Source organism: Nematostella vectensis, chromosome 9 (genome assembly GCF_932526225.1).
Source record: "Nematostella vectensis chromosome 9, jaNemVect1.1, whole genome shotgun sequence".
Taxonomy (NCBI): Eukaryota; Metazoa; Cnidaria; class Anthozoa; order Actiniaria; family Edwardsiidae; genus Nematostella; species Nematostella vectensis.
The window spans coordinates 16,842,735-16,870,385 of NC_064042.1; the positions used below are offsets into that span (position 1 = coordinate 16,842,735).

General features: G+C 42.7%; 19 non-coding genes across 19 annotated transcripts; all 19 read right to left on the reverse strand.

The window, feature by feature from the left end:
- Window positions 1-3,928: 3,928 nt before the first annotated feature.
- Window positions 3,929-4,014, reverse strand: Trnam-cau. Its single transcript is given in 2 exon segments — window positions 3,929-3,964; window positions 3,978-4,014. It is a non-coding gene; the product is annotated as a tRNA-Met (tRNA).
- A 794-nt stretch (window positions 4,015-4,808) lies between these two features.
- Trnam-cau lies at window positions 4,809-4,894 on the reverse strand. Its single transcript is given in 2 exon segments — window positions 4,809-4,844; window positions 4,858-4,894. It is a non-coding gene; the product is annotated as a tRNA-Met (tRNA).
- Window positions 4,895-5,511: 617 nt separating this feature from the next.
- On the reverse strand, window positions 5,512-5,597 carry Trnam-cau. The gene is given in 2 exon segments: window positions 5,512-5,547; window positions 5,561-5,597. It is a non-coding gene; the product is annotated as a tRNA-Met (tRNA).
- A 1,842-nt stretch (window positions 5,598-7,439) lies between these two features.
- Trnam-cau lies at window positions 7,440-7,525 on the reverse strand. The gene is given in 2 exon segments: window positions 7,440-7,475; window positions 7,489-7,525. It is a non-coding gene; the product is annotated as a tRNA-Met (tRNA).
- Window positions 7,526-8,320: 795 nt separating this feature from the next.
- On the reverse strand, window positions 8,321-8,406 carry Trnai-uau. The gene is given in 2 exon segments: window positions 8,321-8,356; window positions 8,370-8,406. It is a non-coding gene; the product is annotated as a tRNA-Ile (tRNA).
- A 614-nt stretch (window positions 8,407-9,020) lies between these two features.
- Window positions 9,021-9,106, reverse strand: Trnam-cau. The gene is given in 2 exon segments: window positions 9,021-9,056; window positions 9,070-9,106. It is a non-coding gene; the product is annotated as a tRNA-Met (tRNA).
- A 2,372-nt stretch (window positions 9,107-11,478) lies between these two features.
- Trnam-cau lies at window positions 11,479-11,564 on the reverse strand. The gene is given in 2 exon segments: window positions 11,479-11,514; window positions 11,528-11,564. It is a non-coding gene; the product is annotated as a tRNA-Met (tRNA).
- Window positions 11,565-12,706: 1,142 nt separating this feature from the next.
- Window positions 12,707-12,792, reverse strand: Trnam-cau. Its single transcript is given in 2 exon segments — window positions 12,707-12,742; window positions 12,756-12,792. It is a non-coding gene; the product is annotated as a tRNA-Met (tRNA).
- Window positions 12,793-15,691: 2,899 nt separating this feature from the next.
- Trnam-cau lies at window positions 15,692-15,777 on the reverse strand. The gene is given in 2 exon segments: window positions 15,692-15,727; window positions 15,741-15,777. It is a non-coding gene; the product is annotated as a tRNA-Met (tRNA).
- A 795-nt stretch (window positions 15,778-16,572) lies between these two features.
- Trnai-uau lies at window positions 16,573-16,658 on the reverse strand. Its single transcript is given in 2 exon segments — window positions 16,573-16,608; window positions 16,622-16,658. It is a non-coding gene; the product is annotated as a tRNA-Ile (tRNA).
- A 614-nt stretch (window positions 16,659-17,272) lies between these two features.
- Window positions 17,273-17,358, reverse strand: Trnam-cau. The gene is given in 2 exon segments: window positions 17,273-17,308; window positions 17,322-17,358. It is a non-coding gene; the product is annotated as a tRNA-Met (tRNA).
- A 1,140-nt stretch (window positions 17,359-18,498) lies between these two features.
- On the reverse strand, window positions 18,499-18,584 carry Trnam-cau. Its single transcript is given in 2 exon segments — window positions 18,499-18,534; window positions 18,548-18,584. It is a non-coding gene; the product is annotated as a tRNA-Met (tRNA).
- Window positions 18,585-20,430: 1,846 nt separating this feature from the next.
- Trnam-cau lies at window positions 20,431-20,516 on the reverse strand. The gene is given in 2 exon segments: window positions 20,431-20,466; window positions 20,480-20,516. It is a non-coding gene; the product is annotated as a tRNA-Met (tRNA).
- Window positions 20,517-21,312: 796 nt separating this feature from the next.
- Window positions 21,313-21,398, reverse strand: Trnam-cau. The gene is given in 2 exon segments: window positions 21,313-21,348; window positions 21,362-21,398. It is a non-coding gene; the product is annotated as a tRNA-Met (tRNA).
- A 972-nt stretch (window positions 21,399-22,370) lies between these two features.
- Trnai-uau lies at window positions 22,371-22,456 on the reverse strand. Its single transcript is given in 2 exon segments — window positions 22,371-22,406; window positions 22,420-22,456. It is a non-coding gene; the product is annotated as a tRNA-Ile (tRNA).
- Window positions 22,457-23,419: 963 nt separating this feature from the next.
- On the reverse strand, window positions 23,420-23,505 carry Trnam-cau. Its single transcript is given in 2 exon segments — window positions 23,420-23,455; window positions 23,469-23,505. It is a non-coding gene; the product is annotated as a tRNA-Met (tRNA).
- Window positions 23,506-24,300: 795 nt separating this feature from the next.
- Window positions 24,301-24,386, reverse strand: Trnai-uau. The gene is given in 2 exon segments: window positions 24,301-24,336; window positions 24,350-24,386. It is a non-coding gene; the product is annotated as a tRNA-Ile (tRNA).
- A 615-nt stretch (window positions 24,387-25,001) lies between these two features.
- Trnam-cau lies at window positions 25,002-25,087 on the reverse strand. Its single transcript is given in 2 exon segments — window positions 25,002-25,037; window positions 25,051-25,087. It is a non-coding gene; the product is annotated as a tRNA-Met (tRNA).
- Window positions 25,088-26,931: 1,844 nt separating this feature from the next.
- Trnam-cau lies at window positions 26,932-27,017 on the reverse strand. Its single transcript is given in 2 exon segments — window positions 26,932-26,967; window positions 26,981-27,017. It is a non-coding gene; the product is annotated as a tRNA-Met (tRNA).
- Between the last annotated feature and the right edge of the window lie 634 nt (window positions 27,018-27,651).

Genomic DNA, 27,651 nt, shown 5'->3' on the forward strand with positions numbered 1-27,651 from the left:
GCGCTAACGAGGCCAACATGAGAAAAGTGTCTTCTCTATGCGTGTTTGTTGTGTTTTTTGTCAAACCGCTCATAGAGTCATTCGTTTTCAAAAGAAAAAAAATTGTGCCCCGTGTGAGGATCGAACTCACGACCTTCAGATTTCTAGATTTGATTATGAGACTGACGCGCTGCCTATTGCGCTAACGACTCCTACATGGGAAATGTGCCTTTTCTATTCGTGTTTGTGGTGTTTTCGTCAAACCGGTCATAGAGTCTTTCGTTTTCAAAAGAAAAAATATGCCCCGTCTGAGGATTGAGCTCACGACCTTAAGATTTCTACATTTGATTATGAGACTGACGCGCTGCCTACTGCGCTAACGAAGCCAACATGAGAAATGCGTCTTTTTTATGCGTGTTTGTGGTGTTTTCGTCAAACCGCTCATAGAGTCATTCGTTTTCAAAAGAGAAAAATATTCGTCATTCATTTTCAAAAGAAAAAAATATGCCTCGTCTGAGGATTGCCTACTGCGATCATGATACTGACGCGCTGCCTACTGCGCTAACAAGGCCAACATGAGAAAAATGTCTTCTCTATGCGTGTTTGTTGTGTTTTTTTGTCAAACACCTCATAGAGTCATTCGTTTTCAAAAGAAAAAAAATTGTGCCCCGCGTGAGGATCGAACTAAAGACCTTCAGATTTCTACATTCGATTATGAGACTGACGCGCTGCCTACTGCGCTAACGAGGCTAACATGAGAAATGCGTCTTCTCTATGCGTGTTTGTGGTGTTTTCGTCAAACCGGTCATAGAGTCATTCGTTTTCAAAAGAAAAAAATATGCCCCGTCTGAGGATCGAACTCACGACATTCAGATTTCTACATCCGATTATGATACTGACGCGCTGCCTACTGCGCTAACAAGGCCAACGTGAGAAAAATGTCTTCTCTATGCGTGTTTGTTGTGTTTTTTGTCAAACCGCTTATAGAGTCATTCGTTTACAAAAGAAAAAAAATTGTGCCCCGCGTGAGGATCGAACTCAAGACCTTCAGATTTCTACATTCGATTATGAGACTGACGCGCTGCCTACTGCGCTAACGAGGCTAACATGAGAAATGTGTCTTCTCTATGCGTGTTTGTGGTGTTTTCGTCAAACCGGTCATAGAGTCATTCGTTTTCAAAAGAAAAAAATATGCCCCGTCTGAGGATCGAACTCACGACATTCAGATTTCTACATCCGATTATGATACTGACGCGCTGCCTACTGCGCTAACGAGGCCAACATGAGAAAAGTGTCTTCTCTATGCGTGTTTGTTGTGTTTTTTGTCAAACCGCTCATAGAGTCATTCGTTTTCAAAAGAAAAAAAATTGTGCCCCGTGTGAGGATCAAACTCACGACCTTCAGATTTCTAGATTTGATTATGAGACTGACGCGCTGCCTATTGCGCTAACGACGCCTACATGGGAAATGTGCCTTTTCTATCCGTGTTTGTGGTGTTTTCGTCAAACCGGTCATAGAGTCTTTCGTTTTCAAAAGAAAAAATATGCCCCGTGTGAGGATGGAGCTCACGACCTTCAGATTTCTACATTTGATTATGAGACTGACGCGCTGCTTAATGCGCTGACGAGGACTACATGGGAAATGTGTCTTCTTTCTTCGTGTTTGTGGTGTTTTCGTCAAACCTGTCATACAGTCATTCGTTTTAAACAAATATGCCCCGTGTGAGGATCGAACTCACGACCTTCAGATTTCTAAATCAGATTATGAGACTGACGAGCTGCCTATTGCGCTAACGACGCATACATGGGAAATGTGTCTTTTCTATGCGTGTTTGTGGTGTTTTCGTCAAACCGGTCATAGAGTCATTCGTTTTCAAAGGAAAAATATGCCCCGTGTGAGGATCGAACTCATGACATTCAGATTTCTACATTCGATTATTATACTGACTCGCCGCCTACTGCGCTAACGAGCCCAACATGAGAAATGTGTCTTCTCTATGTGTATTTGTGGTGTTTTTGTCAAACCGGTCATAGAGTCATTCGTTTTCAAAAGAAAAAAATATGCCTCGTGTGAGGATCGAACTCAAGACCTTCAGATTTTTAAATCAGATTATGAGACTGACGCGCTGCCTACTGCGCTAACGAGGCCAAAATGAGAAAAGTGACTTCTCTATGCGTGTTTGTGGTGTTTTTTTGTCAAACCGGTCATAGAGTCATTCGTTTTCAAAAGAATAAAATATGCCCCGTGTGAGGATCGAACTCACGACCTTCCGATTTCTACATTTGATTATGAGACTGACGCGCTGCATACTGCGCTAACGAGGCCAACATGAGAAATGTTTCTTCTCTATGCGTATTTGTGGTGTTTTCGTCAAATCGGTCATAGAGTCATTCGTTTTCAAAAGAAAAAATATGCCACGTGTGAGGATCGAACTCACGACATTCAGATTTCTACATTCGATTATGATATTGACGCGCCGCCTACTGCGCTAATGAGGCAACATGAGAAATGTGTCTTCTCTATGCGTGTTTGTGGTGTTTTCGTCAAACCGGTCATAGAGTCATTCGTTTTCAAAAGAATAAGATATGCCCCGTGTGAGGATCGAACTCACGACCTTCCGATTTCTACATTTGATTATGAGACTGACGCGCTGCCTACTGCGCTAACAAGGCCAACATGAGAAATGTGTCTTTTCTATGCGTGTTTGTGGTGTTTTCGTCAAACCGGTCATAGAATCTTTCGTTTACAAAAGAAAAAAAATATGCCTCGTGTGAGGATCGAACTCACGACCTTTAGATTTCTAAATCAGATTATAAGACTGACGCGCTGCCTACTGCGCTGACTAGGACTACATGGGAAATGTGTCTTCTTTCTGCGTGTTTGTGGTGTTTTCGTCAAACCGGTCATACAGTCATTCGTTTAAAAAAAATATGCCCCGTGTGAGGATCGAACTCACGACCTTCAGATTTCTAAATCAGGTTATGAGACCGACGCGCTGCCTACTGCGTTAACGAGGCCAACATGAGAAATGTGTCTTCTCTATGCGTGTTTGTTGCGTTTTCAAAAGAAAAAAATATGCCCCGTGTGAGGATCGAACTCACGACCTTGAGATTTCTAGATTATGAGATTGACGCGCTGCCTACTGCGCTAACGAGGCTAACATGAGAAATGTGTCTTCTCTATGCGTGTTTGTGGTGTTTTCGTCAAACCGGTCATAGAGTCATTCGTTTTCAAAAGAAAAAAATATGCCCCGTCTGAGGATTGAACTCACGACATTCAGATTTCTACATTCGATTATGATACTGACGCGCTGCCTACTGCGCTAACGAGGCCAACATGAGAAAAGTGTCTTCTCTATGCGTGTTAGTTGTGTTTTTTGTCAAACCGCTCATAGAGCCATTCGTTTTCAAAAGAAAAAATATGCCCCGTGTGATGATCGAACTCACCACCTTCAGATTTCTAGATTTGATTATGAGACTGACGCGCTGCCTACTGCGCTAACGAGGCCAACATGAGAAAAGTGTCTTCTCTATGCGTGTTTGTTGTGTTTTTTGTCAAACCGCTCATAGAGTCATTCGTTTTCAAAAGAAAAAAAAATGTGCCCCGTGTGAGGATCGAACTCACGACCTTCAGATTTCTAGATTTGATTATGATACTGACGCGCTTCCTACTGCGCTAACAAGGCCAACATAAGAAATGTGTCTTCTCTATGCGTGTTTGTGGTGTTTTCGTCAAACCGGTCATAGAGTCATTCGTTTTCAAAAGAAAAAATATGCCCCGTTTGAGGATCGAACTCACGACATTCAGATTTCCACATTCGATTCTGATATTGACGCGCCGCCTACTGCGCTAACGAGGACAACCTGAAAAATGTGTCTTCTCTATGCGTGTTTGTGGTGTTTTCGTCAAACCGGTCATAGAGTCATTCGTTTTCAAAAGAAAAGAAATATGCCCCGTGTGAGGATCGAACTCACGACCTTCAGATTTCTACATTTGATTATGAGACTGACGCGCTGCCTACTGCGCTAACGAGGCTAACATGAGAAATGTGTCTTCTCTATGCGTGTTTGTGGTGTTTTCGTCAAACCGGTCATAGAGTCATTCGTTTTCAAAAGAAAAAAATATGCCCCGTCTAAGGATCGAACTCACGACATTCAGATTTCTACATTCGATTGTGATACTGACGCGCTGCCTACTGCGCTAACGAGGCCAACATGAGAAAAGTGTCTTCTCTATGCGTGTTTGTTGTGTTTTTTGTCAAACCGCTCATAGAGTCATTCGTTTTCAAAAGAAAAAAAATTGTGCCCCGTGTGAGGATCGAACTCACGACCTTCAGATTTCTAGATTTGATTATGAGACTGACGCGCTGCCTATTGCGCTAACGACGCCTACATGGGAAATGTGCCTTTTCTATTCGTGTTTGTGGTGTTTTCGTCAAACCGGTCATAGAGTCTTTCGTTTTCAAAAGAAAAAATATCCCCGTCTGAGGATTGAGCTCACGACCTTAAGATTTCTACATTTGATTATGAGACTGACGCGCTGCCTACTGCGCTAACGAGGCCAACCTGAGAAATGTGTCTTCTCTATACGTGTTTGTGGTGTTTTTGTCAAACCGGTCATAGAGTCATTCGTTTTCAAAAGAAAAAAAATATTCCCCGTGTGAGGATCGAACTCACGACCTTCAGATTTCTAGAGTTGAGTATGAGACTGACGCGCTACCTACTGCGCTAACGAGGCCAACATGAGAAAAGTGTCTTCTCTATGCGTGTTTGTTGTGTTTTTTGTCAAACCGCTCATAGAGTCATTCGTTTTCAAAAGAAAAAAAAATGTGCCCCGTGTGAGGATCGAACTCACGACCTTCAGATTTCTAGATTTAATTATGAGACTGACGCGCTGCCTACTGCGCTAACGAGGCTAACATGAGAAATGTGTCTTCTCTATGCGTGTTTGTGGTGTTTTCGTCAAACCGGTCATAGAGTCATTCGTTTTCAAAAGAAAAAAATATGCCCCGTCTAAGGATCGAACTCACGACATTCAGATTTCTACATTCGATTGTGATACTGACGCGCTGCCTACTGCGCTAACGAGGCCAACATGAGAAAAGTGTCTTCTCTATGCGTGTTTGTTGTGTTTTTTGTCAAACCGCTCATAGAGTCATTCGTTTTCAAAAGAAAAAAAATTGTGCCCCGTGTGAGGATCGAACTCACGACCTTCAGATTTTTAGATTTGATTATGAGACTGACGCGCTGCCTATTGCGCTAACGACGCCTACATGGGAAATGTGCCTTTTCTATTCGTGTTTGTGGTGTTTTCGTCAAACCGGTCATAGAGTCTTTCGTTTTCAAAAGAAAAACATATGCCCCGTCTGAGGATTGAGCTCACGACCTTCAGATTTCTACATTTGATTATGAGACTGACGCGCTGCCTACTGCGCTAGCGAGGCCAACCTGAGAAATGTGTCTTCTCTATGCGTGTTTGTGGTATTTTCTTCAAACCGGTCATAGAGTCATACGTTTTCAAAAGAAAAAAATATGCCCCGTGTGAGGATCGAACTCACGACCTTCAGATTTCTACATTTGATTATGAGACTGACGCGCTGCCTACTGCGCTAACGAGGCCAACATGAGAAATGGGTCTTTTCTATGCGTGTTTGTGGTGCTTTCGTCAAACCGCTCATAGAGTCATTCGTTTTCAAAATAAAAAAAATATGCCCCGTTTGAGGATCGAACTCATGACCTTCAGATTTCTACATTTGATTATGAGACTGACGCTCTGTCTACTGCGCTAACGAGGCCAACATGAGAAATGCGTCTTCTCTATGTGTGTCTGTGGTGTTTTCTTCAAACCGGTCATAGAGTCATTCGTTTTGAAAAAAAAAATGTGCCCCGTGTGATGATCGAACTCACGACCTTCAGATTTCTTGATTTGATTATGATACTGACGCGCTTCCTACTGCGCTAACAAGGCCAACATAAGAAATGTGTCTTCTCTATGCGTGTTTGTGGTGTTTTCGTCAAACCGGTCATAGAGTCATTCGTTTTCAAAAGAAAAAATATGCCCCGTTTGAGGATCGAACTCACGACATTCAGATTTCTACATTCGATTCTGATATTGACGCGCCGCCTACTGCGCTAACGAGGCCAACCTGAAAAATGTGTCTTCTCTATGCGTGTTTGTGGTGTTTTCGTCAAACCGCTCATAGAGTCATTCGTTTTCAAAAGAAAAAAAATGTGCCCCTTGTGAGGATCGAACTCACGACCTTCAGATTTCTAGATTTGATTATGAGACTGACGCGCTGCCTATTGCGCTAACGACGCCTACATGGGAAATGTGCCTTTTCTATTCGTGTTTGTGGTGTTTTCGTCAAACCGGTCATAGAGTCTTTCGTTTTCAAAAGAAAAAATATGCCCCGTGTGAGGATCGAGCTCACGACCTTCAGATTTCTACATTTGATTATGAGACTGACGCGCTGCCTACTGCGCTAACGAGGCCAACATGAGAAATGCGTCTTTTCTATGCGTGTTTGTGGTGTTTTCGTCAAACCGCTCATAGAGTCATTTGTTTTCAAAAGAGAAAAATATGCCCCGCGTGAGGATCGAACTCAAGACCTTCAGATTTCTACATTCGATTATGAGACTGACGCGCTGCCTACTGCGCTAACGAGGCCAACGTGAGAAAAGTGTATTCTCTATGCGTGTTTGTGGTGTTTTTTTGTCAAACCGGTCATAGAGTCAATCGTTTTCAAAAGAATAAAATATGCCCCGTGTGAGGATCGAACTCACGACCTTCAGATTTCTACATTTGATTATGAGACTGACACGCTGCCTACTGCGCTAGCGAGGCCAACCTGAGAAATGTGTCTTCTCTATACGTGTTTGTGGTGTTTTTGTCAAACCGGTCATAGAGTCATTCGTTTTCAAAAGAAAAAAATATTCCCCGTGTGAGGATCGAACTCACGACCTTCAGATTTCTAGATTTGAGTATGAGACTGACGCGCTACCTACTGCGCTAACGAGGCCAACATGAGAAAAGTGTCTTCTCTATGCGTGTTTGTTGTGTTTTTTGTCAAACCGCTCATAGAGTCATTCGTTTTCAAAAGAAAAAAAAATGTGCCCCGTGTGAGGATCGAACTCACGACCTTCAGATTTCTAGATTTGATTATGATACTGACGCGCTTCCTACTGCGCTAACAAGGCCAACATAAGAAATGTGTCTTCTCTATGCGTGTTTGTGGTGTTTTCGTCAAACCGGTCATAGAGTCATTCGTTTTCAAAAGAAAAAATATGCCCCGTTTGAGGATCGAACTCACGACATTCAGATTTCTACATTCGATTCTGATATTGACGCGCCGCCTACTGCGCTAACGAGGCCAACCTGAAAAATGTGTCTTCTCTATGCGTGTTTGTGGTGTTTTCGTCAAACCGGTCATAGAGTCATTCGTTTTCAAAAGAAAAGAAATATGCCCCGTGTGAGGATCGAACTCACGACCTTCAGATTTCTACATTTGATTATGAGACTGACGCGCTGCCTACTGCGCTAACGAGGCTAACATGAGAAATGTGTTTTCTCTATGCGTGTTTGTGGTGTTTTCGTCAAACCGGTCATAGAGTCATTCGTTTTCAAAAGAAAAAAATATGCCCCGTCTAAGGATCGAACTCACGACATTCAGATTTCTACATTCGATTGTGATACTGACGCGCTGCCTACTGCGCTAACGAGGCCAACATGAGAAAAGTGTCTTCTCTATGCGTGTTTGTTGTGTTTTTTGTCAAACCGCTCATAGAGTCATTCGTTTTCAAAAGAAAAAAAATTGTGCCCCGTGTGAGGATCGAACTCACGACCTTCAGATGTCTAGATTTGATTATGAGACTGACGCGCTGCCTATTGCGCTAACGACGCCTACATGGGAAATGTGCCTTTTCTATTCGTGTTTGTGGTGTTTTCGTCAAACCGGTCATAGAGTCTTTCGTTTTCAAAAGAAAAAATATGCCCCGTCTGAGGATTGAGCTCACGACCTTAAGATTTCTACATTTGATTATGAGACTGACGCGCTGCCTACTGCGCTAACGAGGCCAACCTGAGAAATGTGTCTTCTCTATACGTGTTTGTGGTGTTTTTGTCAAACCGGTCATAGAGTCATTCGTTTTCAAAAGAAAAAAAATATTCCCCGTGTGAGGATCGAACTCACGACCTTCAGATTTCTAGATTTGAGTATGAGACTGACGCGCTACCTACTGCGCTAACGAGGCCAACATGAGAAAAGTGTCTTCTCTATGCGTGTTTGTTGTGTTTTTTGTCAAACCGCTCATAGAGTCATTCGTTTTCAAAAGAAAAAAAAATGTGCCCCGTGTGAGGATCGAACTCACGACCTTCAGATTTCTAAATCAGATTATAAGACTGACGCGCTGCCTATTGCGCTAACGACGCCTACATGGAAAATGTGTCTTCTCTATGTGTGTTTGTGGTGTTTTTGTCAAACCGGTCATAGAGTCATTCGTTTTCAAAAGAAAAAATATGCCCCGTTTGAGGATCGAACTCACGACATTCAGATTTCTACATTCGATTATGATATTGACGCGCCGCCTACTGCGCTAATGAGGCCAACATGAGAAATGTGTCTTCTCTATGTGTGTTTGTGGTGTTTTGTCAAACCGGTCATAGAGTCATTCGTTTTCAAAAGAAAAAAAATATGCCCCGTGTGAGGATCGAACTCATGACCTTCAGATTTCTACATTTGATTATGACACTGGCGCGCTGCCTACTGCGCTAACGAGGCTAACATGAGAAATGTGTCTTCTCTATGCGTGTTTGTGGTGTTTTCGTCAAACCGGTCATAGAGTCATTCGTTTTCAAAAGAAAAAAAATATGCCCCGTGTGAGGATCGAACTCACGACCTTCAGATTTCTACATTTGATTATGAGACTGACGCGCTGCCTACTGCGCTAGCGAGGCAAACCTGAGAAATGTGTCTTCTCTATGCGTGTTTGTGGTATTTTCTTCAAACCGGTCATAGAGTCATACGTTTTCAAAAGAAAAAAATATGCCCCGTGTGAGGATCGAACTCACGACCTTCAGATTTCTACATTTGATTATGAGACTGACGCGCTGCCTACTGCGCTAACGAGGCCAACATGAGAAATGGGTCTTTTCTATGCGTGTTTGTGGTGCTTTCGTCAAACCGCTCATAGAGTCATTCGTTTTCAAAATAAAAAAAATATGCCCCGTTTGAGGATCGAACTCATGACCTTCAGATTTCTACATTTGATTATGAGACTGACGCTCTGTCTACTGCGCTTACGAGGCCAACATGAGAAATGCTTCTTCTCTATGTGTGTCTGTGGTGTTTTCTTCAAACCGGTCATAGAGTCATTCGTTTTGAAAAAAAAAAATGTGCCCCGTGTGATGATCGAACTCACGACCTTCAGATTTCTAGATTTGATTATGATACTGACGCGCTTCCTACTGCGCTAACAAGGCCAACATAAGAAATGTGTCTTCTCTATGCGTGTTTGTGGTGTTTTCGTCAAACCGGTCATAGAGTCATTCGTTTTCAAAAGAAAAAATATGCCCCGTTTGAGGATCGAACTCACGACATTCAGATTTCTACATTCGATTCTGATATTGACGCGCCGCCTACTGCGCTAACGAGGCCAACCTGAAAAATGTGTCTTCTCTATGCGTGTTTGTGGTGTTTTCGTCAAACCGCTCATAGAGTCATTCGTTTTCAAAAGAAAAAAAATGTGCCCCTTGTGAGGATCGAACTCACGACCTTCAGATTTCTAGATTTGATTATGAGACTGACGCGCTGCCTATTGCGCTAACGACGCCTACATGGGAAATGTGCCTTTTCTATTCGTGTTTGTGGTATTTTCGTCAAACCGGTCATAGAGTCTTTCGTTTTCAAAAGAAAAAATATGCCCCGTGTGAGGATCGAGCTCACGACCTTCAGATTTCTACATTTGATTATGAGACTGACGCGCTGCCTACTGCGCTAACGAGGCCAACATGAGAAATGCGTCTTTTCTATGCGTGTTTGTGGTGTTTTCGTCAAACCGCTCATAGAGTCATTTGTTTTCAAAAGAGAAAAATATGCCCCGCGTGAGGATCGAACTCAAGACCTTCAGATTTCTACATTCGATTATGAGACTGACGCGCTGCCTACTGCGCTAACGAGGCCAACATGAGAAAAGTGTATTCTCTATGCGTGTTTGTGGTGTTTTTTTGTCAAACCGGTCATAGAGTCAATCGTTTTCAAAAGAATAAAATATGCCCCGTGTGAGGATCGAACTCACGACCTTCAGATTTCTAGATTTGATTATGAGACTGACACGCTGCCTACTGCGCTAGCGAGGCCAACCTGAGAAATGTGTCTTCTCTATACGTGTTTGTGGTGTTTTTGTCAAACCTGTCATAGAGTCATTCGTTTTCAAAAGAAAAAAAATATTCCCCGTGTGAGGATCGAACTCACGACCTTCAGATTTCTAGATTTGAGTATGAGACTGACGCGCTACCTACTGCGCTAACGAGGCCAACATGAGAAAAGTGTCTTCTCTATGCGTGTTTGTTGTGTTTTTTGTCAAATCGCTCATAGAGTCATTCGTTTTCAAAAGAAAAAAAATTGTGCCCCGTGTGAGGATCGAACTCACGACCTTCAGATGTCTAGATTTGATTATGAGACTGACGCGCTGCCTATTGCGCTAACGACGCCTACATGGGAAATGTGCCTTTTCTATTCGTGTTTGTGGTGTTTTCGTCAAACCGGTCATAGAGTCTTTCGTTTTCAAAAGAAAAAATATGCCCCGTCTGAGGATTGAGCTCACGACCTTAAGATTTCTACATTTGATTATGAGACTGACGCGCTGCCTTTTGCGCTAACGAGGCCAACCTGAGAAATGTGTCTTCTCTATACGTGTTTGTGGTGTTTTTGTCAAACCGGTCATAGAGTCATTCGTTTTCAAAAGAAAAAAAAAATTCCCCGTGTGAGGATCGAACTCACGACCTTCAGATTTCTAGATTTGAGTATGAGACTGACGCGCTACCTACTGCGCTAACGAGGCCAACATGAGAAAAGTGTCTTCTCTATGCGTGTTTGTTGTGTTTTTTGTCAAACCGCTCATAGAGTCATTCGTTTTCAAAAGAAAAAAAAATGTGCCCCGTGTGAGGATCGAACTCACGACCTTCAGATTTCTAGATTTGATTATGATACTGACGCGCTTCCTACTGCGCTAACAAGGCCAACATAAGAAATGTGTCTTCTCTATGCGTGTTTGTGGTTTTTTTGTCAAACCGGTCATAGAGTCATTCGTTTTCAAAAGAAAAAATATGCCCCGTTTGAGGATCGAACTCACGACATTCAGATTTCTACATTCGATTCTGATATTGACGCGCCGCCTACTGCGCTAACGAGGCCAACCAGAAAAATGTGTCTTCTCTATGCGTGTTTGTGGTGTTTTCGTCAAACCGGTCATAGAGTCATTCGTTTTCAAAAGAAAAGAAATATGCCCCGTGTGAGGATCGAACTCACGACCTTCAGATTTCTACATTTGATTATGAGACTGACGCGCTGCCTACTGCGCTAACGAGGCTAACATGAGAAATGTGTCTTCTCTATGCGTGTTTGTGGTGTTTTCGTCAAACCGGTCATAGAGTCATTCGTTTTCAAAAGAAAAAAATATGCCCCGTCTAAGGATCGAACTCACGACATTCAGATTTCTACATTCGATTCTGATATTGACGCGCTGCCTACTGCGCTAACGAGGCCAACATGAGAAAAGTGTCTTCTCTATGCGTGTTTGTTGTGTTTTTTGTCAAACCGCTCATAGAGTCATTCGTTTTCAAAAGAAAAAAAATTGTGCCCCGTGTGAGGATCGAACTCACGACTTTCAGATTTCTAGATTTGATTATGAGACTGACGCACTGCCTATTGCGCTAACGACGCCTACATGGGAAATGTGCCTTTTCTATTCGTGTTTGTGGTGTTTTCGTCAAACCGGTCATAGAGTCTTTCGTTTTCAAAAGAAAAAATATGCCCCGTCTGAGGATTGAGCTCACGACCTTAAGATTTCTACATTTGATTATGAGACTGACGCGCTGCCTACTGCGCTAACGAGGCCAACCTGAAAAATGTGTCTTCTCTATGCGTGTTTGTGGTGTTTTCGTCAAACCGGTCATAGAGTCATTCGTTTTCAATAGAAAAAAATATGCCCTGTGTGAGGATCGAACTCACGAAGCTTCATATTTCTAAATCAGATTATGAGACTGACGCGCTGCCTACTGCGCTAACGAGGCTAACATAAGTAATGTGTCTTCTCTATGCGTGTTTGTGGTGTTTTCGTCAAACCAGTCATAGAGTCATTCGTTTTCAAAAGAAAAAAATATGCCCCGTCTGAGGATCGAACTCACGACATTCAGATTTCTACATTCGATTATGAGACTGACGCGCTGCCTACTGCGCTAACGAGGCCAACATGAGAAATGCGTCTTTTCTATGCGTGTTTGTGGTGTTTTCGTCAAACCGGTCATAGAGTCTTTCGTTTTCAAAAGAAAAAATATGCCCCGTGTGAGGATCGAACTCACAACATTAAGATTTCTACATTCGATTATGATATTGACGCTCCGCCTACTGCGCTAACGAGGCCAACATGAAAAATATGTCTTCTCTATGCGTGTTTGTGGTGTTTTCGTCAAACCGGTCATAGAGTCATTCGTTTTCAAAAGAAAAAAAATATGCCCCGTGTGAGGATCGAACTCACGACATTCAGATTTCTACATTCGATTATGAGACTGACGCGCTGCCTACTGCGCTAACGAGGCCAACATGAGAAATGCGTCTTTTCTATGCGTGTTTGTGGTGTTTTCGTCAAACCGGTCATAGAGTCTTTCGTTTTCAAAAGAAAAAATATGCCCCGTGTGAGGATCGAACTCACAACATTAAGATTTCTACATTCGATTATGATATTGACGCGCTGCCTACTGCGCTAACGAGGCCAACATGAGAAATGGGTCTTTTCTATGCGTGTTTGTGGTGCTTTCGTCAAACCGCTCATAGAGTCATTCGTTTTCAAAATAAAAAAAATATGCCCCGTTTGAGGATCGAACTCATGACCTTCAGATTTCTACATTTGATTATGAGACTGACGCTCTGTCTACTGCGCTAACGAGGCCAACATGAGAAATGCGTCTTCTCTATGTGTGTCTGTGGTGTTTTCTTCAAACCGGTCATAGAGTCATTCGTTTTGAAAAAAAAAAATGTGCCCCGTGTGATGATCGAACTCACGACCTTCAGATTTCTTGATTTGATTATGATACTGACGCGCTTCCTACTGCGCTAACAAGGCCAACATAAGAAATGTGTCTTCTCTATGCGTGTTTGTGGTGTTTTCGTCAAACCGGTCATAGAGTCATTCGTTTTCAAAAGAAAAAATATGCCCCGTTTGAGGATCGAACTCACGACATTCAGATTTCTACATTCGATTCTGATATTGACGCGCCGCCTACTGCGCTAACGAGGCCAACCTGAAAAATGTGTCTTCTCTATGCGTGTTTGTGGTGTTTTCGTCAAACCGCTCATAGAGTCATTCGTTTTCAAAAGAAAAAAAATGTGCCCCTTGTGAGGATCGAACTCACGACCTTCAGATTTCTAGATTTGATTATGAGACTGACGCGCTGCCTATTGCGCTAACGACGCCTACATGGGAAATGTGCCTTTTCTATTCGTGTTTGTGGTGTTTTCGTCAAACCGGTCATAGAGTCTTTCGTTTTCAAAAGAAAAAATATGCCCCGTGTGAGGATCGAGCTCACGACCTTCAGATTTCTACATTTGATTATGAGACTGACGCGCTGCCTACTGCGCTAACGAGGCCAACATGAGAATTGCGTCTTTTCTATGCGTGTTTGTGGTGTTTTCGTCAAACCGCTCATAGAGTCATTTGATTTCAAAAGAGAAAAATATGCCCCGCGTGAGGATCGAACTCAAGACCTTCAGATTTCTACATTCGATTATGAGACTGACGCGCTGCCTACTGCGCTAACGAGGCCAACATGAGAAAAGTGTATTCTCTATGCGTGTTTGTGGTGTTTTTTTGTCAAACCGGTCATAGAGTCAATCGTTTTCAAAAGAATAAAATATGCCCCGTGTGAGGATCGAACTCACGACCTTCAGATTTCTACATTTGATTATGATACTGACACGCTGCCTACTGCGCTAGCGAGGCCAACCTGAGAAATGTGTCTTCTCTATACGTGTTTGTGGTGTTTTTGTCAAACCGGTCATAGAGTCATTCGTTTTCAAAAGAAAAAAAATATTCCCCGTGTGAGGATCGAACTCACGACCTTCAGATTTCTAGATTTCAGTATGAGACTGACGCGCTACCTACTGCGCTAACGAGGCCAACATGAGAAAAGTGTCTTCTCTATGCGTGTTTGTTGTGTTTTTTGTCAAACCGCTCATAGAGTCATTCGTTTTCAAAAGAAAAAAAAATGTGCCCCGTGTGAGGATCGAACTCACGACCTTCAGATTTCTAGATTTGATTATGATACTGACGCGCTTCCTACTGCGCTAACAAGGCCAACATAAGAAATGTGTCTTCTCTATGCGTGTTTGTGGTGTTTTCGTCAAACCGGTCATAGAGTCATTCGTTTTCAAAAGAAAAAAATATGCCACGTGTGAGGATCGAACTCACGATCTTCAGATTTCTACATTTGATTATGAGACTGACGCGCTGCAAACTGCGCTAACGAGGTCAACATGAGAAATGCGTCTTTTCTATGCGTGTTTGTGGTGTTTTCGTCAAACCGCTCATAGAGTCATTTGATTTCAAAAGAGAAAAATATGCCCCGCGTGAGGATCGAACTCAAGACCTTCAGATTTCTACATTCGATTATGAGACTGACGCGCTGCCTACTGCGCTAACGAGGCCAACATGAGAAAAGTGTATTCTCTATGCGTGTTTGTGGTGTTTTTTTGTCAAACCGGTCATAGAGTCAATCGTTTTCAAAAGAATAAAATATGCCCCGTGTGAGGATCGAACTCACGACCTTCAGATTTCTACATTTGATTATGATACTGACACGCTGCCTACTGCGCTAGCGAGGCCAACCTGAGAAATGTGTCTTCTCTATACGTGTTTGTGGTGTTTTTGTCAAACCGGTCATAGAGTCATTCGTTTTCAAAAGAAAAAAAATATTCCCCGTGTGAGGATCGAACTCACGACCTTCAGATTTCTAGATTTGAGTATGAGACTGACGCGCTACCTACTGCGCTAACGAGGCCAACATGAGAAAAGTGTCTTCTCTATGCGTGTTTGTTGTGTTTTTTGTCAAACCGCTCATAGAGTCATTCGTTTTCAAAAGAAAAAAAAATGTGCCCCGTGTGAGGATCGAACTCACGACCTTCAGATTTCTAGATTTGATTATGATACTGACGCGCTTCCTACTGCGCTAACAAGGCCAACATAAGAAATGTGTCTTCTCTATGCGTGTTTGTGGTGTTTTCGTCAAACCGGTCATAGAGTCATTCGTTTTCAAAAGAAAAAATATGCCCCGTTTGAGGATCGAACTCACGACATTCAGATTTCTACATTCGATTCTGATATTGACGCGCCGCCTACTGCGCTAACGAGGCCAACCTGAAAAATGTGTCTTCTCTATGCGTGTTTGTGGTGTTTTCGTCAAACCGGTCATAGAGTCATTCGTTTTCAAAAGAAAAGAAATATGCCCCGTGTGAGGATCGAACTCACGACCTTCAGATTTCTACATTTGATTATGAGACTGACGCGCTGCCTACTGCGCTAACGAGGCTAACATGAGAAATGTGTCTTCTCTATGCGTGTTTGTGGTGTTTTCGTCAAACCGGTCATAGAGTCATTCGTTTTCAAAAGAAAAAAATATGCCCCGTCTAAGGATCGAACTCACGACATTCAGATTTCTACATTCGATTGTGATACTGACGCGCTGCCTACTGCGCTAACGAGGCCAACATGAGAAAAGTGTCTTCTCTATGCGTGTTTGTTGTGTTTTTTGTCAAACCGCTCATAGAGTCATTCGTTTTCAAAAGAAAAAAAATTGTGCCCCGTGTGAGGATCGAACTCACGACCTTCAGATGTCTAGATTTGATTATGAGACTGACGCGCTGCCTATTGCGCTAACGACGCCTACATGGGAAATGTGCCTTTTCTATTCGTGTTTGTGGTGTTTTCGTCAAACCGGTCATAGAGTCTTTCGTTTTCAAAAGAAAAAATATGCCCCGTCTGAGGATTGAGCTCACGACCTTAAGATTTCTACATTTGATTATGAGACTGACGCGCTGCCTACTGCGCTAACGAGGCCAACCTGAGAAATGTGTCTTCTCTATACGTGTTTGTGGTGTTTTTGTCAAACCGGTCATAGAGTCATTCGTTTTCAAAAGAAAAAAAATATTCCCCGTGTGAGGATCGAACTCACGACCTTCAGATTTCTAGATTTGAGTATGAGACTGACGCGCTACCTACTGCGCTAACGAGGCCAACATGAGAAAAGTGTCTTCTCTATGCGTGTTTGTTGTGTTTTTTGTCAAACCGCTCATAGAGTCATTCGTTTTCAAAAGAAAAAAAAATGTGCCCCGTGTGAGGATCGAACTCACGACCTTCAGATTTCTAAATCAGATTATAAGACTGACGCGCTGCCTATTGCGCTAACGACGCCTACATGGAAAATGTGTCTTCTCTATGTGTGTTTGTGGTGTTTTTGTCAAACCGGTCATAGAGTCATTCGTTTTCAAAAGAAAAAATATGCCCCGTTTGAGGATCGAACTCACGACATTCAGATTTCTACATTCGATTATGATATTGACGCGCCGCCTACTGCGCTAATGAGGCCAACATGAGAAATGTGTCTTCTCTATGTGTGTTTGTGGTGTTTTGTCAAACCGGTCATAGAGTCATTCGTTTTCAAAAGAAAAAAAATATGCCCCGTGTGAGGATCGAACTCATGACCTTCAGATTTCTACATTTGATTATGACACTGGCGCGCTGCCTACTGCGCTAACGAGGCTAACATGAGAAATGTGTCTTCTCTATGCGTGTTTGTGGTGTTTTCGTCAAACCGGTCATAGAGTCATTCGTTTTCAAAAGAAAAAAAATATGCCCCGTGTGAGGATCGAACTCACGACCTTCAGATTTCTACATTTGATTATGAGACTGACGCGCTGCCTACTGCGCTAGCGAGGCCAACCTGAGAAATGTGTCTTCTCTATGCGTGTTTGTGGTATTTTCTTCAAACCGGTCATAGAGTCATACGTTTTCAAAAGAAAAAAATATGCCCCGTGTGAGGATCGAACTCACGACCTTCAGATTTCTACATTTGATTATGAGACTGACGCGCTGCCTACTGCGCTAACGAGGCCAACATGAGAAATGGGTCTTTTCTATGCGTGTTTGTGGTGCTTTCGTCAAACCGCTCATAGAGTCATTCGTTTTCAAAATAAAAAAAATATGCCCCGTTTGAGGATCGAACTCATGACCTTCAGATTTCTACATTTGATTATGAGACTGACGCTCTGTCTACTGCGCTAACGAGGCCAACATGAGAAATGCGTCTTCTCTATGTGTGTCTGTGGTGTTTTCTTCAAACCGGTCATAGAGTCATTCGTTTTGAAAAAAAAAAATGTGCCCCGTGTGATGATCGAACTCACGACCTTCAGATTTCTAGATTTGATTATGATACTGACGCGCTTCCTACTGCGCTAACAAGGCCAACATAAGAAATGTGTCTTCTCTATGCGTGTTTTTGGTGTTTTCGTCAAACCAGTCATAGAGTCATTCGTTTTCAAAAGAAAAAATATGCCCCGTTTGAGGATCGAACTCACGACATTCAGATTTCTACATTCGATTCTGATATTGACGCGCCGCCTACTGCGCTAACGAGGCCAACCTGAAAAATGTGTCTTCTCTATGCGTGTTTGTGGTGTTTTCGTCAAACCGCTCATAGAGTCATTCGTTTTCAAAAGAAAAAAAATGTGCCCCTTGTGAGGATCGAACTCACGACCTTCAGATTTCTAGATTTGATTATGAGACTGACGCGCTGCCTATTGCGCTAACGACGCCTACATGGGAAATGTGCCTTTTCTATTCGTGTTTGTGGTGTTTTCGTCAAACCGGTCATAGAGTCTTTCGTTTTCAAAAGAAAAAATATGCCCCGTGTGAGGATCGAGCTCACGACCTTCAGATTTCTACATTTGATTATGAGACTGACGCGCTGCCTACTGCGCTAACGAGGCCAACATGAGAAATGCGTCTTTTCTATGCGTGTTTGTGGTGTTTTCGTCAAACCGCTCATAGAGTCATTTGTTTTCAAAAGAGAAAAATATGCCCCGCGTGAGGATCGAACTCAAGACCTTCAGATTTCTACATTCGATTATGAGACTGACGCGCTGCCTACTGCGCTAACGAGACCAACATGAGAAAAGTGTATTCTCTATGCGTGTTTGTGGTGTTTTTTTGTCAAACCGGTCATAGAGTCAATCGTTTTCAAAAGAATAAAATATGCCCCGTGTGAGGATCGAACTCACGACCTTCAGATTTCTACATTTGATTATGAGACTGACACGCTGCCTACTGCGCTAACGAGGCCAACCTGAGAAATGTGTCTTCTCTATACGTGTTTGTGGTGTTTTTGTCAAACCGGTCATAGAGTCATTCGTTTTCAAAAGAAAAAAAATATTCCCCGTGTGAGGATCGAACTCACGACCTTCAGATTTCTAGATTTGAGTATGAGACTGACGCGCTACCTACTGCGCTAACGAGGCCAACATGAGAAAAGTGTCTTCTCTATGCGTGTTTGTTGTGTTTTTTGTCAAATCGCTCATAGAGTCATTCGTTTTCAAAAGAAAAAAAAATGTGCCCCGTGTGAGGATCGAACTCACGACCTTCAGATTTCTAGATTTGATTATGATACTGACGCGCTTCCTACTGCGCTAACAAGGCCAACATAAGAAATGTGTCTTCTCTATGCGTGTTTGTGGTGTTTTCGTCAAACCGGTCATAGAGTCATTCGTTTTCAAAAGAAAAAATATGCCCCGTTTGAGGATCGAACTCACGACATTCAGATTTCTACATTCGATTCTGATATTGACGCGCCGCCTACTGCGCTAACGAGGCCAACCAGAAAAATGTGTCTTCTCTATGCGTGTTTGTGGTGTTTTCGTCAAACCGGTCATAGAGTCATTCGTTTTCAAAAGAAAAGAAATATGCTCCGTGTGAGGATCGAACTCACGACCTTCAGATTTCTACATTTGATTATGAGACTGACGCGCTGCCTACTGCGCTAACGAGGCTAACATGAGAAATGTGTCTTCTCTATGCGTGTTTGTGGTGTTTTCGTCAAACCGGTCATAGAGTCATTCGTTTTCAAAAAAAAAAAATATGCCCCGTCTAAGGATCGAACTCACGACATTCAGATTTCTACATTCGATTCTGATATTGACGCGCTGCCTACTGCGCTAACGAGGCCAACATGAGAAAAGTGTCTTCTCTATGCGTGTTTGTTGTGTTTTTTGTCAAACCGCTCATAGAGTCATTCGTTTTCAAAAGAAAAAAAATTGTGCCCCGTGTGAGGATCGAACTCACGACCTTCAGATTTCTAGATTTGATTATGAGACTGACGCGCTGCCTATTGCGCTAACGACGCCTACATGGGAAATGTGCCTTTTCTATTCGTGTTTGTGGTGTTTTCGTCAAACCGGTCATAGAGTCTTTCGTTTTCAAAAGAAAAAATATGCCCCGTCTGAGGATTGAGCTCACGACCTTAAGATTTCTACATTTGATTATGAGACTGACGCGCTGCCTACTGCGCTAACGAGGCCAACCTGAAAAATGTGTCTTCTCTATGCGTGTTTGTGGTGTTTTCGTCAAACCGGTCATAGAGTCATTCGTTTTCAATAGAAAAAAATATGCCCTGTGTGAGGATCGAACTCACGAAGCTTCATATTTCTAAATCAGATTATGAGACTGACGCGCTGCCTACTGCGCTAACGAGGCTAACATAAGTAATGTGTCTTCTCTATGCGTGTTTGTGGTGTTTTCGTCAAACCAGTCATAGAGTCATTCGTTTTCAAAAGAAAAAAATATGCCCCGTCTGAGGATCGAACTCACGACATTCAGATTTCTACATTCGATTATGAGACTGACGCGCTGCCTACTGCGCTAACGAGGCCAACATGAGAAATGCGTCTTTTCTATGCGTGTTTGTGGTGTTTTCGTCAAACCGGTCATAGAGTCTTTCGTTTTCAAAAGAAAAAATATGCCCCGTGTGAGGATCGAACTCACAACATTAAGATTTCTACATTCGATTATGATATTGACGCTCCGCCTACTGCGCTAACGAGGCCAACATGAAAAATATGTCTTCTCTATGCGTGTTTGTGGTGTTTTCGTCAAACCGGTCATAGAGTCATTCGTTTTCAAAAGAAAAAAAATATGCCCCGTGTGAGGATCGAACTCACGACCTTCAGATTTCTACATTTGATTATGAGACTGACGCGCTGCCTACTGCGCTAACGAGGCTAACATGAGAAATGTGTCTTCTCTATGCGTGTTTGTGGTGTTTTCGTCAAACCGGTCATAGAGTCATTAGTTTTCAAAAGAAAAAAAATATGCCCCGTCTGAGGATCGAACTCACAACATTCAGATTTCTACATTCGATTATGATACTGACGCGCTGCCTACTGCGCTAACGAGGCCAACATGAGAAAAGTGTCTTCTCTATGCGTGTTTGTTGTGTTTTTTTGTCAAACCGCTCATAGAGTCATTCGTTTTCAAAACAAAAAAAATGTGCCCCTTGTGAGGATCGAACTCACGACCTTCAGATTTCTAGATTTGATTATGAGACTGACGCGCTGCCTACTGCGCTAACGAGGCCAACATGAGAAATGCGTCTTTTCTATGCGTGTTTGTGGTGTTTTCGTCAAACCGCTCATAGAGTCATTTGTTTTCAAAAGAGAAAAATATGCCCCGCGTGAGGATCGAACTCATGACCTTCAGATTTCTACATTCGATTATGAGACTGACGCGCTGCCTACTGCGCTAACGAGGCCAACATGAGAAAAGTGTATTCTCTATGCGTGTTTGTGGTGTTTTTTTGTCAAACCGGTCATAGAGTCAATCGTTTTCAAAAGAATAAAATATGCCCCGTGTGAGGATCGAACTCACGACCTTCAGATTTCTACATTTGATTATGAGACTGACACGCTGCCTACTGCGCTAGCGAGGCCAACCTGAGAAATGTGTCTTCTCTATACGTGTTTGTGGTGTTTTCGTCAAACCGGTCATAGAGTCATTCGTTTTCAAAAGAAAAAAAATATGCCCCGTGTGAGGATCGAACTCACGACCTTCAGATTTCTAGATTTGAGTATGAGACTGACGCGCTACCTACTGCGCTAACGAGGCCAACATGAGAAAAGTATCTTCTCTATGCGTGTTTGTTGTGTTTTTTGTTTAACCGCTCATAGAGTCATTCGTTTTCAAAAGAAAAAAAAATGTGCCCCGTGTGAGGATCGAACTCACGACCTTCAGATTTCTAGATTTGATTATGATACTGACGCGCTTCCTACTGCGCTAACAAGGCCAACATAAGAAATGTGTCTTCTCTATGCGTGTTTGTGGTGTTTTCGTCAAACCGGTCATAGAGTCATTCGTTTTCAAAAGAAAAAATATGCCCCGTTTGAGGATCGAACTCACGACATTCAGATTTCTACATTCGATTCTGATATTGACGCGCCGCCTACTGCGCTAACGAGGCCAACCTGAAAAATGTGTCTTCTCTATGCGTGTTTGTTGTGTTTTTTGTCAAACCGCTCATAGAGTCATTCGTTTTCAAAAGAAAAAAAATTGTGCCCCGTGTGAGGATCGAACTCACGACCTTCAGATGTCTAGATTTGATTATGAGACTGACGCGCTGCCTATTGCGCTAACGACGCCTACATGGGAAATGTGCCTTTTCTATTCGTGTTTGTGGTGTTTTCGTCAAACCGGTCATAGAGTCTTTCGTTTTCAAAAGAAAAAATATGCCCCGTCTGAGGATTGAGCTCACGACCTTAAGATTTCTACATTTGATTATGAGACTGACGCGCTGCCTACTGCGCTAACGAGGCCAACCTGAGAAATGTGTCTTCTCTATACGTGTTTGTGGTGTTTTTGTCAAACCGGTCATAGAGTCATTCGTTTTCAAAAGAAAAAAAATATTCCCCGTGTGAGGATCGAACTCACGACCTTCAGATTTCTAGATTTGAGTATGAGACTGACGCGCTACCTACTGCGCTAACGAGGCCAACATGAGAAAAGTGTCTTCTCTATGCGTGTTTGTTGTGTTTTTTGTCAAACCGCTCATAGAGTCATTCATTTTCAAAAGAAAAAAAAATGTGCCCCGTGTGAGGATCGAACTCACGACCTTCAGATTTCTAAATCAGATTATAAGACTGACGCGCTGCCTATTGCGCTAACGACGCCTACATGGAAAATGTGTCTTCTCTATGTGTGTTTGTGGTGTTTTTGTCAAACCGGTCATAGAGTCATTCGTTTTCAAAAGAAAAAATATGCCCCGTTTGAGGATCGAACTCACGACATTCAGATTTCTACATTCGATTATGATATTGACGCGCCGCCTACTGCGCTAATGAGGCCAACATGAGAAATGTGTCTTCTCTATGTGTGTTTGTGGTGTTTTGTCAAACCGGTCATAGAGTCATTCGTTTTCAAAAGAAAAAAAAAATGCCCCGTGTGAGGATCGAACTCATGACCTTCAGATTTCTACATTTGATTATGACACTGGCGCGCTGCCTACTGCGCTAACGAGGCTAACATGAGAAATGTGTCTTCTCTATGCGTGTTTGTGGTGTTTTCGTCAAACCGGTCATAGAGTCATTCGTTTTCAAAAGAAAAAAAATATGCCCCGTGTGAGGATCGAACTCACGACCTTCAGATTTCTACATTTGATTATGAGACTGACGCGCTGCCTACTGCGCTAGCGAGGCCAACCTGAGAAATGTGTCTTCTCTATGCGTGTTTGTGGTATTTTCTTCAAACCGGTCATAGAGTCATACGTTTTCAAAAGAAAAAAATATGCCCCGTGTGAGGATCGAACTCACGACCTTCAGATTTCTACATTTGATTATGATACTGACGCGCTTCCTACTGCGCTAACAAGGCCAACATAAGAAATGTGTCTTCTCTATGCGTGTTTGTGGTGTTTTCGTCAAACCGGTCATAGAGTCATTCGTTTTCAAAAGAAAAAATATGCCCCGTTTGAGGATCGAACTCACGACATTCAGATTTCTACATTCGATTCTGATATTGACGCGCCGCCTACTGCGCTAACGAGGCCAACCTGAAAAATGTGTCTTCTCTATGCGTGTTTGTGGTGTTTTCGTCAAACCGGTCACAGAGTCATTCGTTTTCAAAAGAATAAAATATGCCCCGTGTGAGGATCGAACTCACGACCTTCAGATTTCTACATTTGATTATGAGACTGACGCGCTGCCTACTGCGCTAACGAGGCTAACATGAGAAATGTGTCTTCTCTATGCGTGTTTGTGGTGTTTTCGTCAAACCGGTCATAGAGTCATTCGTTTTCAAAAGAAAAAAATATGCCCCGTCTAAGGATCGAACTCACGACATTCAGATTTCTACATTCGATTGTGATACTGACGCGCTGCCTACTGCGCTAACGAGGCCAACATGAGAAAAGTGTCTTCTCTATGCGTGTTTGTTGTGTTTTTTGTCAAACCGCTCATAGAGTCATTCGTTTTCAAAAGAAAAAAAATTGTGCCCCGTGTGAGGATCGAACTCACGACCTTCAGATGTCTAGATTTGATTATGAGACTGACGCGCTGCCTATTGCGCTAACGACGCCTACATGGGAAATGTGCCTTTTCTATTCGTGTTTGTGGTGTTTTCGTCAAACCGGTCATAGAGTCTTTCGTTTTCAAAAGAAAAAATATGCCCCGTCTGAGGATTGAGCTCACGACCTTAAGATTTCTACATTTGATTATGAGACTGACGCGCTGCCTACTGCGCTAACGAGGCCAACCTGAGAAATGTGTCTTCTCTATACGTGTTTGTGGTATTTTTGTCAAACCGGTCATAGAGTCATTCGTTTTCAAAAGAAAAAAAATATTCCCCGTGTGAGGATCGAACTCACGACCTTCAGATTTCTAGATTTGAGTATGAGACTGACGCGCTACCTACTGCGCTAACGAGGCCAACATGAGAAAAGTGTCTTCTCTATGCGTGTTTGTTGTGTTTTTTGTCAAACCGCTCAAAGAGTCATTCGTTTTCAAAAGAAAAAAAAATGTGCCCCGTGTGAGGATCGAACTCACGACCTTCAGATTTCTAAATCAGATTATAAGACTGACGCGCTGCCTATTGCGCTAACGACGCCTACATGGAAAATGTGTCTTCTCTATGTGTGTTTGTGGTGTTTTTGTCAAACCGGTCATAGAGTCATTCGTTTTCAAAAGAAAAAATATGCCCCGTTTGAGGATCGAACTCACGACATTCAGATTTCTACATTCGATTATGATATTGACGCGCCGCCTACTGCGCTAATGAGGCCAACATGAGAAATGTGTCTTCTCTATGTGTGTTTGTGGTGTTTTGTCAAACCGGTCATAGAGTCATTCGTTTTCAAAAGAAAAAAAATATGCCCCGTGTGAGGATCGAACTCATGACCTTCAGATTTCTACATTTGATTATGACACTGGCGCGCTGCCTACTGCGCTAACGAGGCTAACATGAGAAATGTGTCTTCTCTATGCGTGTTTGTGGTGTTTTCGTCAAACCGGTCATAGAGTCATTCGTTTTCAAAAGAAAAAAAAATATGCCCCGTGTGAGGATCGAACTCACGACCTTCAGATTTCTACATTTGATTATGAGACTGACGCGCTGCCTACTGCGCTAGCGAGGCCAACCTGAGAAATGTGTCTTCTCTATGCGTGTTTGTGGTATTTTCTTCAAACTTGTCATAGAGTCATACGTTTTCAAAAGAAAAAAATATGCCCCGTGTGAGGATCGAACTCACGACCTTCAGATTTCTACATTTGATTATGAGACTGACGCGCTGCCTACTGCGCTAACGAGGCCAACATGAGAAATGGGTCTTTTCTATGCGTGTTTGTGGTGCTTTCGTCAAACCGCTCATAGAGTCATTCGTTTTCAAAATAAAAAAAATATGCCCCGTTTGAGGATCGAACTCATGACCTTCAGATTTCTACATTTGATTATGAGACTGACGCTCTGTCTACTGCGCTAACGAGGCCAACATGAGAAATGCGTCTTCTCTATGTGTGTCTGTGGTGTTTTCTTCAAACCGGTCATAGAGTCATTCGTTTTGAAAAAAAAAAATGTGCCCCGTGTGATGATCGAACTCACGACCTTCAGATTTCTAGATTTGATTATGATACTGACGCGCTTCCTACTGCGCTAACAAGGCCAACATAAGAAATGTGTCTTCTCTATGCGTGTTTGTGGTGTTTTCGTCAAACCGGTCATAGAGTCATTCGTTTTCAAAAGAAAAAATATGCCCCGTTTGAGGATCGAACTCACGACATTCAGATTTCTACATTCGATTCTGATATTGACGCGCCGCCTACTGCGCTAACGAGGCCAACCTGAAAAATGTGTCTTCTCTATGCGTGTTTGTGGTGTTTTCGTCAAACCGCTCATAGAGTCATTCGTTTTCAAAAGAAAAAAAATGTGCCCCTTGTGAGGATCGAACTCACGACCTTCAGATTTCTAGATTTGATTATGAGACTGACGCGCTGCCTATTGCGCTAACGACGCCTACATGGGAAATGTGCCTTTTCTATTCGTGTTTGTGGTGTTTTCGTCAAACCGGTCATAGAGTCTTTCGTTTTCAAAAGAAAAAATATGCCCCGTGTGAGGATCGAGCTCACGACCTTCAGATTTCTACATTTGATTATGAGACTGACGCGCTGCCTACTGCGCTAACGAGGCCAACATGAGAAATGCGTCTTTTCTATGCGTGTTTGTGGTGTTTTCGTCAAACCGCTCATAGAGTCATTTGTTTTCAAAAGAGAAAAATATGCCCCGCGTGAGGATCGAACTCAAGACCTTCAGATTTCTACATTCGATTATGAGACTGACGCGCTGCCTACTGCGCTAACGAGGCCAACATGAGAAAAGTGTATTCTCTATGCGTGTTTGTGGTGTTTTTTTGTCAAACCGGTCATAGAGTCAATCGTTTTCAAAAGAATAAAATATGCCCCGTGTGAGGATCGAACTCACGACCTTCAGATTTCTACATTTGATTATGAGACTGACACGCTGCCTACTGCGCTAGCGAGGCCAACCTGAGAAATGTGTCTTCTCTATACGTGTTTGTGGTGTTTTTGTCAAACAGGTCATAGAGTCATTCGTTTTCAAAAGAAAAAAAATATTCCCCGTGTGAGGATCGAACTCACGACCTTCAGATTTCTAGATTTGAGTATGAGACTGACGCGCTACCTACTGCGCTAACGAGGCCAACATGAGAAAAGTGTCTTCTCTATGCGTGTTTGTTGTGTTTTTTGTCAAACCGCTCATAGAGTCATTCGTTTTCAAAAGAAAAAAAAATGTGCCCCGTGTGAGGATCGAACTCACGACCTTCAGATTTCTAGATTTGATTATGATACTGACGCGCTTCCTACTGCGCTAACAAGGCCAACATAAGAAATGTGTCTTCTCTATGCGTGTTTGTGGTGTTTTCGTCAAACCGGTCATAGAGTCATTCGTTTTCAAAAGAAAAAATATGCCCCGTTTGAGGATCGAACTCACGACATTCAGATTTCTACATTCGATTCTGATATTGACGCGCCGCCTACTGCGCTAACGAGGCCAACCTAAAAAATGTGTCTTCTCTATGCGTGTTTGTGGTGTTTTCGTCAAACCGGTCATAGAGTCATTCGTTTTCAAAAGAAAAGAAATATGCCCCGTGTGAGGATCGAACTCACGACCTTCAGATTTCTACATTTGATTATGAGACTGACGCGCTGCCTACTGCGCTAACGAGGCTAACATGAGAAATGTGTCTTCTCTATGCGTGTTTGTGGTGTTTTCGTCAAACCGGTCATAGAGTCATTCGTTTTCAAAAGAAAAAAATATGCCCCGTCTAAGGATCGAACTCACGACATTCAGATTTCTACATTCGATTGTGATACTGACGCGCTGCCTAGTGCGCTAACGAGGCCAACATGAGAAAAGTGTCTTCTCTATGCGTGTTTGTTGTGTTTTTTGTCAAACCGCTCATAGAGTCATTCGTTTTCAAAAGAAAAAAAATTGTGCCCCGTGTGAGGATCGAACTCACGACCTTCAGATGTCTAGATTTGATTATGAGACTGACGCGCTGCCTATTGCGCTAACGACGCCTACATGGGAAATGTGCCTTTTCTATTCGTGTTTGTGATGTTTTCGTCAAACCGGTCATAGAGTCTTTCGTTTTCAAAAGAAAAAATATGCCCCGTCTGAGGATTGAGCTCACGACCTTAAGATTTCTACATTTGATTATGAGACTGACGCGCTGCCTACTGCGCTAACGAGGCCAACCTGAGAAATGTGTCTTCTCTATACGTGTTTGTGGTGTTTTTGTCAAACCGGTCATAGAGTCATTCGTTTTCAAAAGAAAAAAATATTCCCCGTGTGAGGATTG